This window comes from Schistocerca nitens, chromosome 2 (assembly GCF_023898315.1).
Source record: "Schistocerca nitens isolate TAMUIC-IGC-003100 chromosome 2, iqSchNite1.1, whole genome shotgun sequence".
In the NCBI taxonomy this organism is placed as follows: domain Eukaryota; kingdom Metazoa; phylum Arthropoda; class Insecta; order Orthoptera; family Acrididae; genus Schistocerca; species Schistocerca nitens.
In genome coordinates this window covers 460,630,937-460,648,687 of record NC_064615.1, presented here as the reverse complement: position 1 = coordinate 460,648,687, position 17,751 = coordinate 460,630,937, and the positions used below count along the sequence as shown (strand labels likewise).

At 46.5% G+C, this 17,751-nt stretch overlaps 1 protein-coding gene and 1 pseudogene across 1 annotated transcript in view; one reads left to right on the top strand and one right to left on the bottom strand.

Moving 5' to 3' along the window:
* Positions 1-17,751, bottom strand: part of LOC126236351 (calpain-9-like) — a 1,155,357-nt gene that overhangs the window by 610,157 nt on the left and 527,449 nt on the right. The gene's annotated exons all lie outside the window — the stretch shown is intronic.
* On the top strand, positions 8,843-8,959 carry LOC126237734 (5S ribosomal RNA; annotated as a pseudogene).

Genomic DNA, 17,751 nt, shown 5'->3' with positions numbered 1-17,751 from the left:
AAGAACAATGTTTACGGCAAATTAATGACATCTCTAACATACCGCCTCACGAGTGTGCGGAACGTGCCAGTCGTACGACGTAGGAAGTTTTCGACCTCATTAGTTGAAGACATAGGCATTCAACGTATACGAGTAGAGGAAAAAGAAACAGGGACAAAAAAATACACGTGTTGTTACTTGGTTGCAGGTGCCGGTTAGCCTACCCCACTTCCCTTAATTACTCTACGTGAGTACCGAGGTGGTTGCGTACATCGCAGATGTAGCAGATCACTTCCTGAACGAGGACAAAACGTTAGCAATTGCCTCGGCGTTTACGAGCTCGCTCCCGACAGGACGTTAAACCCTAGCGAAGCGGGGAGAAGAAGTATCCGTCGACAGATCTTCGCCGATATTAATAGCACATTGCCGCGGCGGAGGTCGGCCGGGATGACCGAAAAAAGTGGCTCGGGTAGTGGCGAGCTAACGGTCCGACAGTATCGGCGCGCTCTGGAACCGTTCCCCCGCCGTCTAAAAAGACGCGGCAGGTGAGGTGCCCCCGATACGCTACGGCTGCGGTACATCCCATCCCAGCCACTCCACAGCAAGAAGCGCCCAGCGGCCGCCCGCCGGCCGCGTACCCAGCGCCGCAGGGCTCGGAGCTCGCCTACACACAGCGCCGCGCCGGATCGGTCGTTTACACGGCGCGCCGACAACACCCTGCTGCTGTTGCTATATCACCATTACTAGTGCCCCACATGGCCCACCAGAGAGCCGGCCGAAGTGACCGTGCGGTTCTAGGCGCTACAGTCTGGAGCCGCGTAACCGCTACGGTCGCAGGTTCGAATCCTGCCTCGGGCATGGATGTGTGTGATGTCCTTAGGTTAAATGGTTCAAATGGCTCTGAGCACTATGCGACTTAACTTCTGGTGTCATCAGTAGCCTAGAACTTAGAACTAATTAAACCTAACTAACCTAAGGACATCACACACATCCATGCCCGAGGCAGTATTCGAACCTGCGACCGTAGCGGTCGCTCGGCTCCAGACTGCAGCGCCTAGAACCGCACGGCCACTCCGGCCGGCTGTCCTTAGGTTAGTTAGGTTTAAGTAGTTCTAAGTTCTAGGGGACTGATGACCACAGATGTTAAGTCCCATATTGCTCAGAGCCATTTGAACCATTTTTGAACCCACCAAAGAGGTTTACACAATTCTGTACACGCCCAAATACATGGCTTACGTTCTGAAGGCTGTAGGCTGTAAATTCAACTAAAATCTGAGGGATTACAATTACAAATAACCTAAACTGGAACGATCACATAGATAATATTGTGGCTAGAGCAAACCAAAGACTGCGATCCATTGGCAGTACACTTAGAAGGTGCAACAGGTCTACTGAAGAGACTGCTTACACCACGCTTGTCCGCCCTATTCTGGAGTATTGCTGTGCGGTGTGGGATCGGCATCAGGTCGGACTGACGGATGACATCGAAAAAGTACAAAGAAGGGTAGCTCGTTTTGTATTATCGCCAAATAGAGGAGATAGTGTCACAGACATGATACGTGAATTGGAGTGACAATCATTAAAACAAAGGCGTTTTTCGTTGCGACGGGACCTTCTCATGAAATTTCAATCACCAGTTTTCTCCTCCGATTGCGAAAACATTCTGTTGGCATCCACCTACATAGGGAGATATGATCATCACGATAAAATAAGAGAAATCAGGGCTCGCAAGAAAAATTTAAGTGCTCGTTTTTCCCGCGTGCCGTTCGAGAGTGGAACGGTAGAGAGACACCTTGAAGGTGGTTCCTTGAACCCTCTGCCAGGCACTTTATTGTGAATAGCAGAGTAATCACGTAGATATTGCCACCGTCTCTCCGGACACTGGTTTCATGCAGTTCCCCAAGCTACAATATCCTATACAAGTCCATTTCTGCATAGCTACTGCAGCCTACATATACTTGGACATACACTGAAACGCCAAAGAAACTGGTATACGCATGCGTATGCAAATACAGAGATATCTAAACTGGCAGAATACCGCCCTGCGGTCGGCAACGCCTATACAAGACAACAAGTGTCTGGTGTAGTTCTTAGATCGGTTACTGGTGCTACAATGGCAGGTTTTCAAGATTTAAGTGAGTTTGGGCATGGTGCTATAGTCGACGCACGAGTGATGGGACACAGCATCTCCGAGGTAGCGATAATTGGAGTTTTTCCCATACGACCATTTCACGAGTGTTAGGTGAATATCAGGAATCCAGAAAAAAACATCGTATCTCCGACATCGCAGCGGCCAGAAAAAGATCCTGCAAGAACGGGAACAACGACGACTGAAGAGAATCTTTCAACGTGTCAGAAGTGCAACCCTTCCGAAAACTGCTGCAGCTTTCAGTGCTGGGCTATCAACAAGTGGCAGCATGCGAACCATTCAAAGAAACATCATCGACATGGGCTTTCGGAGCCGAAGGCCCACGCGTGTAACCTTGATGACTGAACGCCTCGCCTGAGTCCGTCAGCACCGACATTGGACTGTTGATGACTGGAAACATGTTGCTTGGTTGGACGAGTCTCGTTGGACATGTACGGGTATGGAAAAATCCCATAAATCCACAGACCCTGCATCTCAGCAGGGGACTGTTCAAGCTGGGCGAGGCTCTGTAATGGTGTCGGGCGTATGAAGTTGGAACGGTATGAGACCCCTGATACGTCTATATATGACTTGAAAGGTGACACCTACACAAGCATCCTGTCTGATCACCTGCATCCATTCGTGTCCATTGTGCATTCCAACGGACTTGGGAAATTCCAGAGGACAATGCGACACCCCATACGTCCAGAACTGCTACAGAGTGGCTCCACGAACACTCTTCTGAGTTTAAACCTTCTGCTGGCCACCAGACTCCCCAGACATGAACATTACTGAACATATCTGGGATGTCTTGCGACCTGCTATTCAGAATAGATCTCCATCCCCTTGTACTTTTACGGATTTATGGACCGCCCTGCAGGATTCATGGTGTCAGTTCCCTCCAGCACTACTTCAGACATTAGTCAAGTCCACTCCACGTCGTGTTCTGGCACTTCCGCGTGCTCGCGGGGGCCTTACACGATATTAGAGAAGTGTACCAGTTTCCTTGGCTTTTCCGTGTATATACTATAGTCATGCATTGGTGTCCCGTAAAGTTTTGCCGTCCCAGTCTACCCTCCATAGCCAAATTAACCTTTTCTTGATGCCTCACAATTCATCCTACCAACTTCTGTCTCCTCTTGGTCAATTTATGCCATAAATTTATTTCCATACTAGCTGTTTCCGACCGCGCATTGCTGTCCAGAATTGCTAGAGTTTGGTTAAATGGAAAACAATCAAAAGAGAAACAACACGTTTCTAATATGTAACGGAATTGCATAAACGGCCTAATCTCCTTCTCTATCTCCTCCTCTGCCTCTCTTTCTCCACATCCTCGTCCTACCCTTCCCCCTCTCTGTCCATCACGTGCGCCTTTCTGTATCTGCCAGTCTCCTCCTCCCCCTCTCCCTCAATCTTCTGCTGCAACCTCTCCCTTTCCGCCTCCTCCTTTCCGCTTTCTCTCTCCATTTCCTCCCACCTCTTTAACCATATTCTCTTCCCAGCTCTCTCTGGCCTTGAGCCTTTTGTATTGTTACTACGTATTCAGATTCTTAAATGTTATTTTAATCATAACTCATAATTAGAACTTTCCTGTTTGTTACTGTATTGTTACTACGTATTCAGATTCTTAAATGTTATTTTAATCATAACTCATAATTAGAACTTTCCTGTTTGCTAACAACATTTCACTATTTTTTTTTCGTCTCTTGGCCTCCCTCTGCGATCTTTACCCCCTACACTTCCCTCCATACTAAACTGGTGATGCCTTGATGTCTCACGATATGTCCTACCAAACGGTTCTTTCTTCTAGCCAGATTGTGCCACAAATTTCTTCGTTCCCCAATTCTATTCAGTACTTCCTCATTAGTTACGTGATCTACCTATCTAATCTTCAGCGTTCTTCTGTAGCACCACATATCAAAAGCTTCTATTCTCTTCTTGTCTACACTATTTATTATCCATGTTTCACTTTCGTAAAAGGCTACACTCCATACAAATATCTTCAGAAAAGACTTCCCAACACTTAAACCCATATTGAATGTCAACATATTCCTCTTTTCCAGGAAAGTTTTTCTTGCTATTGCACCTGCATTTTGTATCCTCTTCACTTTGGCCATCACCCGTCATTTTGGTGCCCAAATAGCAAAACTCGCCTAGTACTTTTAGTGTTTCATTTCCTAATCTAATTGGCTCTGTATCACTTGCTCTGATTAGACTACAGTATATTATCTTCGTTTTACTATCGCTGATGTTCATACATAAATTGTTATCGAAGATATTATCCGTTCTGTTCAACGGATCCTCCAAGTCCCTTTTAATATCTGGCAGAATCATGATGTCATCGCTGATTGTGAAAGTCTTCATTTCTTGTTTCTGATATTTTGGTTTGCTCTGTGTTCAGAATGAACGACTTCAGCGACAGGTTACGAAGCTATCTCACTCTCACAACTGCTGCCTCCCTTTCTTTTCCTTATATATATATACACTCCTGGAAATGGAAAAAAGAACACATTGACACCGGTGTGTCAGACCCACCATACTTGCTCCGGACACTGCGAGAGGGCTGTACAAGCAATGATCACAAGCACGGCACAGCGGACACACCAGGAACCGCGGTGTTGGCCGTCGAATGGCGCTAGCTGCGCAGCATTTGTGCACTGCCGCCGTCAGTGTCAGCCAGTTTGCCGTGGCATACGGAGCTCCATCGCAGTCTTTAACACTGGTAGCATGCCGCGACAGCGTGGACGTGAACCGTATGTGCAGTTGACGGACTTTGAGCGAGGGCGTATAGTGGGCATGCGGGAGGCCGGGTGGACGTACCGCCGAATTGCTCAACACGTGGGGCGTGAGGTCTCCACAGTACATCGATGTTGTCGCCAGTGGTCGGCGGAAGGTGCACGTGCCCGTCGACCTGGGACCGGACCGCAGCGACGCACGAATGCACGTCAAGACCGTAGGATCCTACGCAGTGCCGTAGGGAACCGCACCGCCACTTCCCAGGAAATTAGGGACACTTGCTCCTGGGGTATCGGCGAGGACCATTCGCAACCGTCTCCATGAAGCTGGGCTACGGTCCCGCACACCGTTAGGCCGTCTTTCGCTCACGCCCCAACATCGTGCAGCCCGCCTCCAGTGGTGTCGCGACAGGCGTGAATGGAGGGACGAATGGAGACGTGTCGTCTTCAGCGATGAGAGTCGCTTCTGCCTTGGTGCCAATGATGGTCGTATGCGTGTTTGGCGCCGTGCAGGTGAGCGCCACAATAAGGACTGCATACGACCGAGGCACACAGGGCCAACACCCGGCATCATGGTGTGGGGAGCGATCTCCTACACTGGCCGTACACCACTGGTGATCGTCGAGGGGACACTGAATAGTGCACGGTACATCCAAACCGTCATCGAACCCATCGTTCTACCATTCCTAGACCGGCAAGGGAACTTGCTGTTCCAACAGGACAATGCACGTCCGCATGTATCCCGCCACCCAACGTGCTCTAGAAGGTGTAAGTCAACTACCCTGGCCAGCAAGATCTCCGGATCTGTCCCCCATTGAGCATGTTTGGGACTGGATGAAGCGTCGTCTCACGCGGTCTGCACGTCCAGCACGAACGCTGGTCCAACTGAGGCGCCAGGTGGAAATGGCATGGCAAGCCGTTCCACAGGACTACATCCAGCATCTCTACAATCGTCTCCATGGGAGAATAGCAGCCTGCATTGCTGCGAAAGGTGGATATACACTGTACTAGTGCCGACATTGTGCATGCTCTGTTGCCTGTGTCTATGTGCCTGTGGTTCTGTCAGTGTGATCATGTGATGTATCTGACCCCAGGAATGTGTCAATAAAGTTTCCCCTTCCTGGGACAATGAATTCACGGTGTTCTTATTTCAATTTCCAGGAGTATATATATATATATATATATATATATATATATATATATATATATATATATATATATGAATAGTGGAAATGGAAAAGTTCCGAGAGCCAAATTTGACATTTCTCGGGAAAATGAAAGTATATTATATCTCTGTTTCCACATAACTGATTTGTATCCAAAAATTGAGAAGCTGTTTCCTTACGACAAAATGATGTCGCACAGCGCATGACTGAAAAAAGTAACGAGACGAATAATAAAATAAATAATTTATTAAAAACATTCTAAGTGGCATACCAGGTAACTGATGATTCTGCGTGTCAATAAGAACGTTTTTACAGGTTGATTCTTGCAAAGAAGAAAACAGCAATTACCAGCTGTTAATAATGCTATCTATTTACATAAGTAGCGACATTACCGGTCCCAGACCGACAGGTTCATCTCCAAAGGGCTGTTTACGTTTATATTACACTAGCTTCTACCCACGGCTGCGCTCGCATACCAGTGGTTTTATTATAATGAGTTATTGTAAGTAAGCTACTGTCCGTGCGATAATGTCAGCTACCCTCAAGCATCGTCCGCAGCTCGTGCCCGTGCGGTAGCGTTCTCGCTTCCCGCGCCCGGATTCGATTCCCGGCGGGGTCAGGGATTTTCTCTGCCTCGTGATGACTGGGTGTTGTGTGATGTCCTTAGGTCCTTAGTTAGGTTTAAGTAGTTCTAAGTTCTAGGGGACTGATGACCATAGATGTTAAGTCCCATAGTGCTCAGAGCCATTTGAACCTCACGCATCTGCCTTTCGGCTAAGCATAGTTCGCAATGTGCACTACGCCCTCCCCGATTCCAAGCTGTCCCAACGCACCGAGCCAGGTAGCACAGTGGACTCGCATTCGGGAGTTCTTCTAACCCATCCTGATTTAGGTTTTCCGTGACTTCCCTAAACCGCTTCAGGCAAATGCCGGGATGGTACCTTTGAAAGGGCACGGCCGACTTCCTTTGCCATGTTTCCCTAATCCGATGGGACCGATGGTCTCGCTGTCTGGTCCCCTCACCCACATCAACCACCAACAACGACCGTCCCAACGCACGTTGTGTCCGCCTCAACAGCGCCGCTGCTGAGCAATGCGTGCAAAGGGGCACAGACGGGAGCGCATGTCTCTGCATCGTGCCACATTATACAACGTGTACGTTACGCAAAAAATAGAATGGAAGTATGGATGAAAAACATTGACGATTGTATAAGCATTGATACTCATTACCTTGAATCATATCACGTGCACATGTCAGCCAGTACAAGCATTTTCACAAATAGAATAAAGAACAAAAGTCAAACAGTAAATAGCTTTTTCAGATAGTAAATAATTTTCGCTAATTCGCGTAATATTCTTAAAAAATGGCTCTGAGCACTATGGGACTTAACATCTGTGGTCATCAGTCCCCTAGAACTTAGAACTACTTAAACCTAACTAACCTAAGGACATCACACACATCCATGCCCGAGGCAGGATTCGAACCTGCGACCGTAGCAGTCACGCGGTTCCGGACTGAGCGCCTATAACCGCGAGACCACCGCGGCCGGCAATATTCTTAAAATCAATAAATATCTTGCAGTAAACACTTTGTAAAGTAGTCACTGTTTTCCCTCAGGGTTCAAGCTATCTCCATCACTAATTTCATCGAAATCGGTTCATTGGATCAGTTGTGTAATCGTTAACATACAGAGTTACTTTCGCATTTCTGATATTAGTATAGATGAAACTTTCAGTTACGATATCTTTTTTTCTTTCGTGATCCGATTCTGATGAAATAAAACCTATACGGTGTCCCAAGCTATGATCACGTTACCTGCGAAAACCCCATGAAGATTCATTTCTATTCCCACACTTCGCAGTCATTATCTATAACGCGTTTTTTCGGGCTACGAGAAGTTTACGAGGAACTATTTCGGAGATTAAATGTGGACTGTATTTCTTCGACTCCAGTAATCGGATCAGTAGTGTTTCCGAGTGCAATCAAACAGCTACAGAGCTCCTGTCATCTTTGCAGCAGCTGAGAATGTTTAACCTTGCCTCGCAAGTTAAGGTAACGCTGTTGATCTTTACCGGGACTATTTTACACACATAAAGAGCTTAAGATGTTGAAACGAAGTACTCCAGTACTAAGCATCCTTGATAAGGCAGTGAGTCGACAGCCATACCGGGCGCGTCGCGCTTCGCCGCAGCCGCGTGCACGACGGTTCTGGGTGCATCCTTACGGCTTCACGAGGAACTGCACACCACGGTATTTTTGAAGGAACCATCCCAGCGGCGTCTGGCTCATACTGATTCTAGGAAATTTACAGCAGTCCGCATCGGTAGCTGGGCGGTCAGCGCTGCAGCTTGCTAACCGAAGGGGCGCGGGTTTGATTCACGGCCGGGTCGGACATTTTCTCCGCTCCGGAACTAGGTGTTGTGCTGTCTTTGCGTTCGTATCGTCAAAAATGACAGTCCACTGTTGAGGTAGCTATATGGGTACTTCTTGAAAGCCGATGAATAGAAAAAAAGTCGAGAGGTTAAAATCAGGACGGCCGGTCAAGGATTTGAACCCCTCTCGGTTCTATACGAGTGTGTTAACAAATATTAACACTCAGGAAGATGAAGATTAACATTTAGGAAGATATTAACAATTAGGAAGAGCACTTAGGTGCTGTCGTACTTACACATTATCGTCAGTCAATCTAGAGATCTTTGTTACTACCAACTAGTGGTAAAATATCGATACTAAAAATCTTTCTGAGTAATCGGAAAGCAAGGTACAGACACAGGAGAAGGCGGCGTGGTAATGTGGAACTAAACGCCAAATAGAAGTCCCTACAAACAGCTAAGGCAACGGCCTTGCCGCAGTGGATACACCGGTTCCCGTGAGGTCACCGAAGTTAAGCGCTGTCGGGCGTGGCTGGCACTTGGATGGGTGACCATCCAGCCGCCATGTGCTGTTGCCATTTTTCGGGGTGCACTCAGCCTCGTGATGCCAATTGAGGAGCTACTCGACCGAATAGTAGCGGCTCCGGTCAAAGAAAACCATAATAACGACCGGGAGAGCGGTGTGCTGACCACACGCCCCTCCTATCCGCATCCTCAACTGAGGATGACACGGCGGTAGGATGGTCCCGATGGGCCACTTGTGGCCTGAAGACCGAGTGCTACTACAAACAGCTAAAGTCACTGGTTGTATTTGTATATTCATACCCACCAGATTCGTCAGAATCCGACCGAGTAAGTACAGAAATAAAGTCACAGCATTGTGTTCGGGAGGAGCGGGTTTCTAATGAAGTGGAATGTTGTTTGTGCCGGCCTTAAATTGCTACGGGTGAACCTGGCTTCGCACTTAAACCTAATGACGACCATTTCATCCCTCATTAGGGTCCGGCTGTGCTGCTCTCTCTAGCTCTATCCGTTTACGGCGGACGCGACGTTTGACAAAACTCTTATTCATTAGCACGCCAAGCAACAGCTTGTAAATCGTTGCGTGACGTTTACATCCTAGCGACAGCCACGGCAGTAAATATTCTCGATTGAATTTAACGCAGCATGATGAGTTTTATGAGCTCATACATTATCGTTAGCCATTGTTTTCCTCTGTATCGATAAAACTGGATGAATTAATAACCAATAGTCAACTAAGTAAAACAATCTACTCAAAAGTCTCGAAAACATAGCACATATCTTGAAATTGTGTGAGGGACAAGAGTAATAGGATTTTTTACGATTCTTTACGTTTTTTTGTATTTGTTCGAAAATATGTAAAACAGGGAAGAATATTAGAAGAAAATCTATATTCTCGTATGTCCTATCGGAAGAACACAATGCTTAACTCCATAGGGCCAAAGAATTTTATTTCATCCAAGATTGAAACCTGAGTTACAAAAGTGTGAATAATTAAGTCTGTAATCTCATAGCATATGTGGCTGACATGTCGATGTTACTCTAAAACAGGTGGCGATGATATGCAACATTTTGGGGGTCCCCAGCGATAATGTTCAGACAAATTGAATACGACAGCAGTTAGCGCAAGAAAATTAATAGTCACACCGATTTGTCACAGATACCAGTATCTGGTCGCTCGTTTCTGTTAGTAAGTGCTGCTGTTGACTTCGTTGTCGTTAGCGAGTGCCAAGAGTGAACGACATTTACTCGTTAATGCCTTCATATAGTTTGCGGCGGCGCGGTTCCTTCCGTCCCTTTACGACGAACCTGCACCTACCTGTGAACATTGTCTCAGCATATCTTCAGTAGGGAAGCCGAGCGAAACCTACTGTACTTCGACGTGAACCAGGCTGCAATTAAAGCCACTAATCTACGTTTCGGGAGAAAGTTTTCACACGAAATGAAAGGTTGCACATTTTGTCCTTAATTAATATATTCTGAAAGTTAGGTGAACAAGTATCACTGCCAAGCCCGTGCTAGTCTTAACACAGTCACTCACAATCCCTTTCACTCACGTTAGCAAGTTTATGGTGTTGCATTTCCCGAAAACGTAATAGTAACAAAACTACGGATTCTTTTTGATCGAGAATGCTCGACAAATATTACGTCTGTCGGTACCTAATGCAGTCACAGGTTTCAGCCACCGACCTGCTCCATACGCCACGCGGAATTTATGTCTTTTCTCGTCACAAAATTCACTTAAAAATTCCGAAATTTCTACACACCCATCGGAATAATTATGCCGTCACTTTACAACACTTTTGATGTATGAAACACTGCTAGATCCGGCAACCTATCATTTCCATCGGAACTACTACTACACACGTCCCAACTGATTCACGGCTAGGCTCCGACTCGTCTCTAGAATGTTCTAAGTCTTCTCTACCAGCAGAGAAATGCGCGCGAAGAATACTGCTTCACCGTTGGTCAGTTTACTCAACAGCCAATAGCAAAACAACATTCTCCTGCGTAAATCTAACGACTGCACCTTTTACCGACGTAATTATCTAATATGCAGAAGTTTTTTTATGCATCATGTTATTTACTATTGTTATTTATACCTGAATTAACTTTCCCTTTACCATAAACTAACTTTACAAATCTATTCTACAAAAATCCCCTTTGTCCACATCCATACTACTTCGAAATGTTCCCACACTAAATCCCACTACATAACTCGTTAAACAATTATCTTCATATTAACCTTAAACCACAGTCACGCATGATTCATACTGCTAAAACACATTTATAACATTTTACATACACAAAAAGACATAACACTTTATGAAAATACTAGAACATTTTATGAAAAACATTCTATTACTTTAGTGCACTCTAGTGGGCACAATCGAAACTAAATCACACTCCCCTATCCAAGACTGTCCTCTATCGGCTGATACATAAACTACGTGAGCGTCCATCTGTCACTATCCAGCTCTTAGACACATCTCCCACTTAACCGCCTCCAAGGCAGAATCGGTATACGGCGCTATGCCTCAAGTTACGTAATAAATCACTGTAACTACGAGGGCAGTTCAATAAGTAATGCAACACATTTATTTTCTGAAACAGGGGTTGTTTTATTCAGCATTGAAATACACCAGGTTATTCCCCAATCTTTTAGCTGCACAACACTATTTTTCAACGTAATCTCTATTCAATGCTACGGCCTTACGCCACCTTGAAATGAGGGCCTGTATGCCTGCACGGTACCATTCCACTGGTCGATGTCGGAGCCAACGTCGTACTGCATCAATAACTTCTTCATCATCCGCGTAGTGCCTCCCACGGATTGCGTCCTTCATTGGGCCAAACATATGGAAATCCGACGGTGCGAGATCGGGGCTGTAGGGTGCATGAGGAAGAACAGTGTCATGAAGAAGGAGAAGTTCGTTCAGATTTTTGTGCCTACGAACACGCTGAAGTCGTTTCTTCAATTTCTGAAGGGTAGCACAATACACTTCAGAGTTGATCGTTTGACCATGGGGAAGGACATCGAACAGAATAACCCCTTCAGCGTCCCAGAAGACTGTAACCATGACTTTACCGGCTGAGGGTATGGCTTTAAACTTTTTCTTGGTAGGGGAGTGGGTGTGGCGCCACTCCATTGATTGCCGTTTTGTTTCAGGTTCGAAGTGATGAACCAATGTTTCATCGCCTGTAACAATCTTTGACAAGAAATTGTCACCCTCAGCCACATGACGAGCAAGCAATTCCGCACAGATGGTTCTCCTTTGCTCTTTATGGTGTTCGGTTAGACAACGAGGGACCCAGCGGGAACAAACCTTTGAATATCCCAACTGGTGAACAATTGTGACAGCACTACCAACAGAGATGTCAAGTTGAGCACTGAGTTGTTTGATGGTGATCCGTCGATCATCTCGAACGAGTGTGTTCGCACGCTCCGCCATTGCAGGAGTCACAGCTGTGCACGGCCGGCCCGCACGCGGGAGATCAGACAGTCTTGCTTGACCTTGCGGAGATGATGACACACGCTTTGCCCAACGACTCACCGTGCTTTTTTCCACTGCCAGATCACCGCAGACATTCTGCAAGCGCCTATGAATATCTGAGATGCCCTGGTTTTCCGCCAAAAGAAACTCGATCACTGCCCGTTGTTTGCAACGCACATCCGTTACAGACGCCATTTTAACAGCTCCGTACACCGCTGCCACCTGTCGGAAGTCAATAAAACTATACGAGACGAAGCGGGAATGTTTGAAAATATTCCACAAGAAATTTCCGGTTTTTTCAACCAAAATTGGCCGAGAAAAAAAATGTGTTGCATTACTTATTGAACTGCCCTCGTAAATTGAATAAAAATTTTGGCACTTAAATTAGTATGATAACAACCCAAACGCAATAAAAGTTACGAGAGACAGTCAATAAGTAATGGAACAATTTTTTTCTGAAAGCATATTGGTTTCATTTACGCCCGCATGGTACACCTCTACTGGTCGACGTCAAAGCCAACGTCTCGCTACATCAACAACCTCCCCACTGTCAACGTACTGCTTCCCGCGGAGTGGATCCTTCACTGCGCCAAACACGTGCAAGTCGGGAGGTGCGAGATCCGGGGTGTAGGGTGGTCCAATGAAGTTTTGTGAGATCCTCTCGGGTGCGCCGACTTGTGTGAGGCCTTACGTCGTGATGGATCAAGGGTAATTCGTTTGCATTTTTGTGCCGACGAACTCGCTGAAGCCGTTTTTTCAGTCTCCTGGGGACAGATGAATGCGGCCGGCCGGCACGCGGGAGAAGGGACAGATTTGCGCGACATTGTTGCGATGATGGCACATGCCTCGACGACGACTCACCGTGTTTCTCATCACTGCCAGGTTTCCGTAGACGTCCTGTAAGGGCCTAAGAGAGGGTTTGAAAAGTCCGTGTAAAGTCCGAGAGGTCGCACCACCGGCACGTATCGAGGTCATGTTTAGTTAGTAGCATCTTTGGAAAGAATGCACACCAAGTGTCGGCCATATTGGTATATTTCTTTGTGTTTGTCATTCGTGTGAATCAAGAAGTCGAGTGGTTGTCAAAACATGGATGAAAAAGAATTTCGTTTGGTGATTAAACATTACTTTATGAAAGACAAAACGCCTCAGGAGACTAAAGAGAAGCTTTATAAACATTACGGTGACTCTGCACCTTCGATTAGAACAGTTTACAAGTGGTTTCAAAATTTTCGGAGTGGCCATATGGGCACATGTGATACTGAACGTTCTGGACGCCCTCTGGAGGTTACGACTCTATAAATCATTGACAAAATCCATGATATTGTGATGGATGACAGATGAGTTAAGGTGCGTGAGATTGCTAGTGCTGTGGACAATGAATGGATACATAATATTTGCATAAACATTTGGACATGAGAAAGTTATCCGCAAGATGGGTTCCGCGATTGCTCATGCTTGACCAAAAACGGAATCGTGTTAAGTGTTGCAAGGATTGCTTGCAGGTGTTCAGGAAGAATCCGCAGGACTTTAAGGGTCGTTTCGTCACTGCGGATAAAACATGAATACATTACTATACTCCTGAGACCAAACAACAATCTAATGGGTTACCAAACGAGAATCTGCACCAAAAAAGGCGAAGACCATTCCTTCGCCCGGAAAGGTTATGGTGACTGTCTTTTGAAATTCTGAGTGGCAGGTGGCGCAGGACTGAAACCGTGCGGTCTTGTGTAGAGACGGGAAAAACTGTTCTTTTCAGAGATCGGATCAGAACTGGTCACTCACTGGCATGAACTAGTGTTTCATGACCCACCACTGGCCGGCCGCGGTGGTCTCGTGGTTCTAGGCGCGCAGTCCGGAACCGTGCGACTGCTACGGTCGCAGGTTCGAATCCTGCCTCGGGCATGGCTGTGTGTGATGTCCTTAGGTTAGTTAGGTTTAAGTAGTTCTAAGTTCTAGGGGACTGATGACCACAGCAGTTGAGTCCCATAGTGCTCAGAGCCATTTGAACCATTTTTTTGACCCACCACTCACCATTCACTCACAAAAATAAGTACAAGGAACGCATATTGCTTTCTTTAATGTTACTGCAGTTATGTTTGTATCTGAGTTGGTCCTATTTTCAAAGACCATGTAAAGAGCAGTAATACTTTTGTGTTATGTGAGATTTAAATCTTTCCCGACGCACATATTGTTCCACAAAATTTCGTGGGAACTGCCGGATGTTTGTAAGATCCGGCAGTTCTCCCGAAATTCTGTGGAACATTTGGTGTTAAGTTTCCTGTAATTTTTAGGTACAAAAATTTTAAATTTCATCTGCTGTAAAAATTAAAAATATTATAACAAAATCCTAAATATTTTTATCAAGCGGAAACATTTAAAGAATGAAGACTGATTATTGTTATATTTCGACACTTTTATTGGAAAAATACAATATAAGAATTATAACAACTGTAATTGAAGTGCATCTGCAGCAGTCATTTACAGTCAATATTACCATATACGTCCCCACAAAGGAAAAATTAATCAATATTATCATTTATAAACAAAATTTGATCGATTTTAGTTGACGTGAGACTGTTTCTCTTCTCAGTGTATAGTTCTCCTACTTTTGAAAATATTCGTTCACAGTTTACTGATGTTCCTGTTATATATGATACTTCTAGAACCAATTGATACAGCGTTGGCTACAGCAGTTTTATTGTTTCCTACCAGTTTAAGGAATCGCTGTTTACAGGCATATATCCCTCCGCTAAATATTTGTATAATTCGAGAATTGACCCACTTTCTGGGTCGTGACTTGCTTGAAGCTGATAATAGTTTCATCAAACTTCTCCCAGATCGAAGAAGTCTCGCACATTACGGTGGTAACTGGTTGAGAAATGAGCTGTGTTTTTTTCTTGTTGAGCAACCACCGCTTTCACTTCTGCAATAGCCTCCATACAGAAGTCCTGAAATGTTTTGTCCTCTGAAAATCCTTGCCCGTAACGTTGCCTGACTAATCAGTTCATTGCTGGAGGTAACCCTAAACCAAAGGGACTTAACATCTTAGGTCATCAGTGCCCCAGACTAAGAACTACTTAAACCTAACTAACCTAAGGACATCACACACATGCATACCCGAGGCAGGATTCGAACCTGCGCCCGCATCTCGTGGTCGTGCGGTAGCGTTCTCGCTTCCCACGCCCGGGTTCCCGGGTTCGATTCCCGGCGGAGTCAGGGATTTTCTCTGCCTCGTGATGGCTGGGTGTTGTGTGCTGTCCTTAGGTTAGTTAGGTTTAAGTAGTTCTAAGTTCTAGGGGACTTATGACCACAGCAGTTGAGTCCCATAGTGCTCAGGGCCATTTTTGATTCGAACCTGCGACAGTAGCAGCAGCGCGGTTCCCGACTGAAGCGCCTAGAACCGCTCGGCCACAGCGGCCGGCTATTTTCTTTATTATTCTGTATATTGTCATTGTTTAAACGTACCACAATAGTGTAGACGAACTCGAAACGAATACTCTAATATAGGACACGTGGTTTATGAAGTCATGAAACTACACTCCTGGAAATGGAAAAAAGAACACATTGACACCGGTGTGTCAGACCCACCATACTTGCTCCGGACACTGCGAGAGGGCTGTACAAGCAATGATCACACGCACGGCACAGTGGACACACCAGGAACCGCGGTGTTGGCCGTCGAATGGCGCTAGCTGCGCAGCATTTGTGCACCGCCGCCGTCAGTGTCAGCCAGTTTGCCGTGGCATACGGAGCTCCATCGCAGTCTTTAACACTGGTAGCATGCCGCGACAGCGTGGACGTGAACCGTATGTGCAGTTGACGGACTTTGAGCGAGGGCGTATAGTGGGCATGCGGGAGGCCGGGTGGACGTACCGCCGAATTGCTCAACACGTGGGGCGTGAGGTCTCCACAGTACATCGATGTTGTCGCCAGTGGTCGGCGGAAGGTGCACGTGCCCGTCGACCTGGGACCGGACCGCAGCGACGCACGGATGCACGCCAAGACCGTAGGATCCTACGCAGTGCCGTAGGGGACCGCACCGCCACTTCCAAGCAAATTAGGGACACTGTTGCTCCTGGGGTATCGGCGAGGACCATTCGCAACCGTCTCCATGAAGCTGGGCTACGGTCCCGCACACCGTTAGGCCGTCTTCCGCTCACGCCCCAACATCGTGCAGCCCGCCTCCAGTGGTGTCGCGACAGGCGTGAATGGAGGGACGAATGGAGACGTGTCGTCTTCAGCGATGAGAGTCGCTTCTGCCTTGGTGCCAGTGATGGTCGTATGCGTGTTTGGCGCCGTGCAGGTGAGCGCCACAATCAGGACTGCATACGACCGAGGCACACAGGGCCAACACCCGGCATCATGGTGTGGGGAGCGATCTCCTACACTGGCCGTACACCACTGGTGATCGTCGAGGGGACACTGAATAGTGCACGGTACATCCAAACCATCATCAAACCCATCGTTCTACCATTCCTAGACTGGCAAGGGAACTTGCTGTTCCAACAGGACAATGCACGTCCGCATGTATCCCGTGCCACCTAACGTGCTCTAGAAGGTGTAAGTCAACTACCCTGGCCAGCAAGATCTCCGGATCTGTCCCCCATTGAGCATGTTTGGGACTGGATGAAGCGTCGTCTCACGCGGTCTGCACGTCCAGCACGAACGCTGGTCCAACTGAGGCGCCAGGTGGAAATGGCATGGCAAGCCGTTCCACAGGACTACATCCAGCATCTCTACGATCGTCTCCATGGGAGAATAGCAGCCTGCATTGCTGCGAAAGGTGGATATACACTGTACTAGTGCCGACATTGTGCATGCTCTGTTGCCTGTGTCTATGTGCCTGTGGTTCTGTCAGTGTGATCATGTGATGTATCTGACCCCAGGAATGTGTCAATAAAGTTTCCCCTTCCTGGGACAATGCATTCACGGTGTTCTTATTTCAATTTCCAGGAGTGTACCTCAAATTGGCTTACAAAACCTACATACACCTCAGCGCAAGCACGTCACGCAATATTTTCAGTATCCTCTCGCTCTCTTCATGCAACTTTTAAGTCCTCGCGAAAACAAGAATAGGACCTTATTAGGAAATGTAATGTAGTTTAATTTTGTACTGTAACAATTTTTCGCTAAAGTCCACAGATTTCGCGTAATTTATAAAATACGTTCAAAAGTACCTTTAAATGTGTTCCATCTCAGAAACCATTCGGAACAGGGCATATGTCCAAATTTAGATTTTTATTCAAATTATCATTCCTGTCATATCCCAGAATATTGACCATTCCTCCTGGAGACAACTTGTACACCTGGGCTATCATCTATGTTAAAATAATTATAAGTTATACATACTGCTA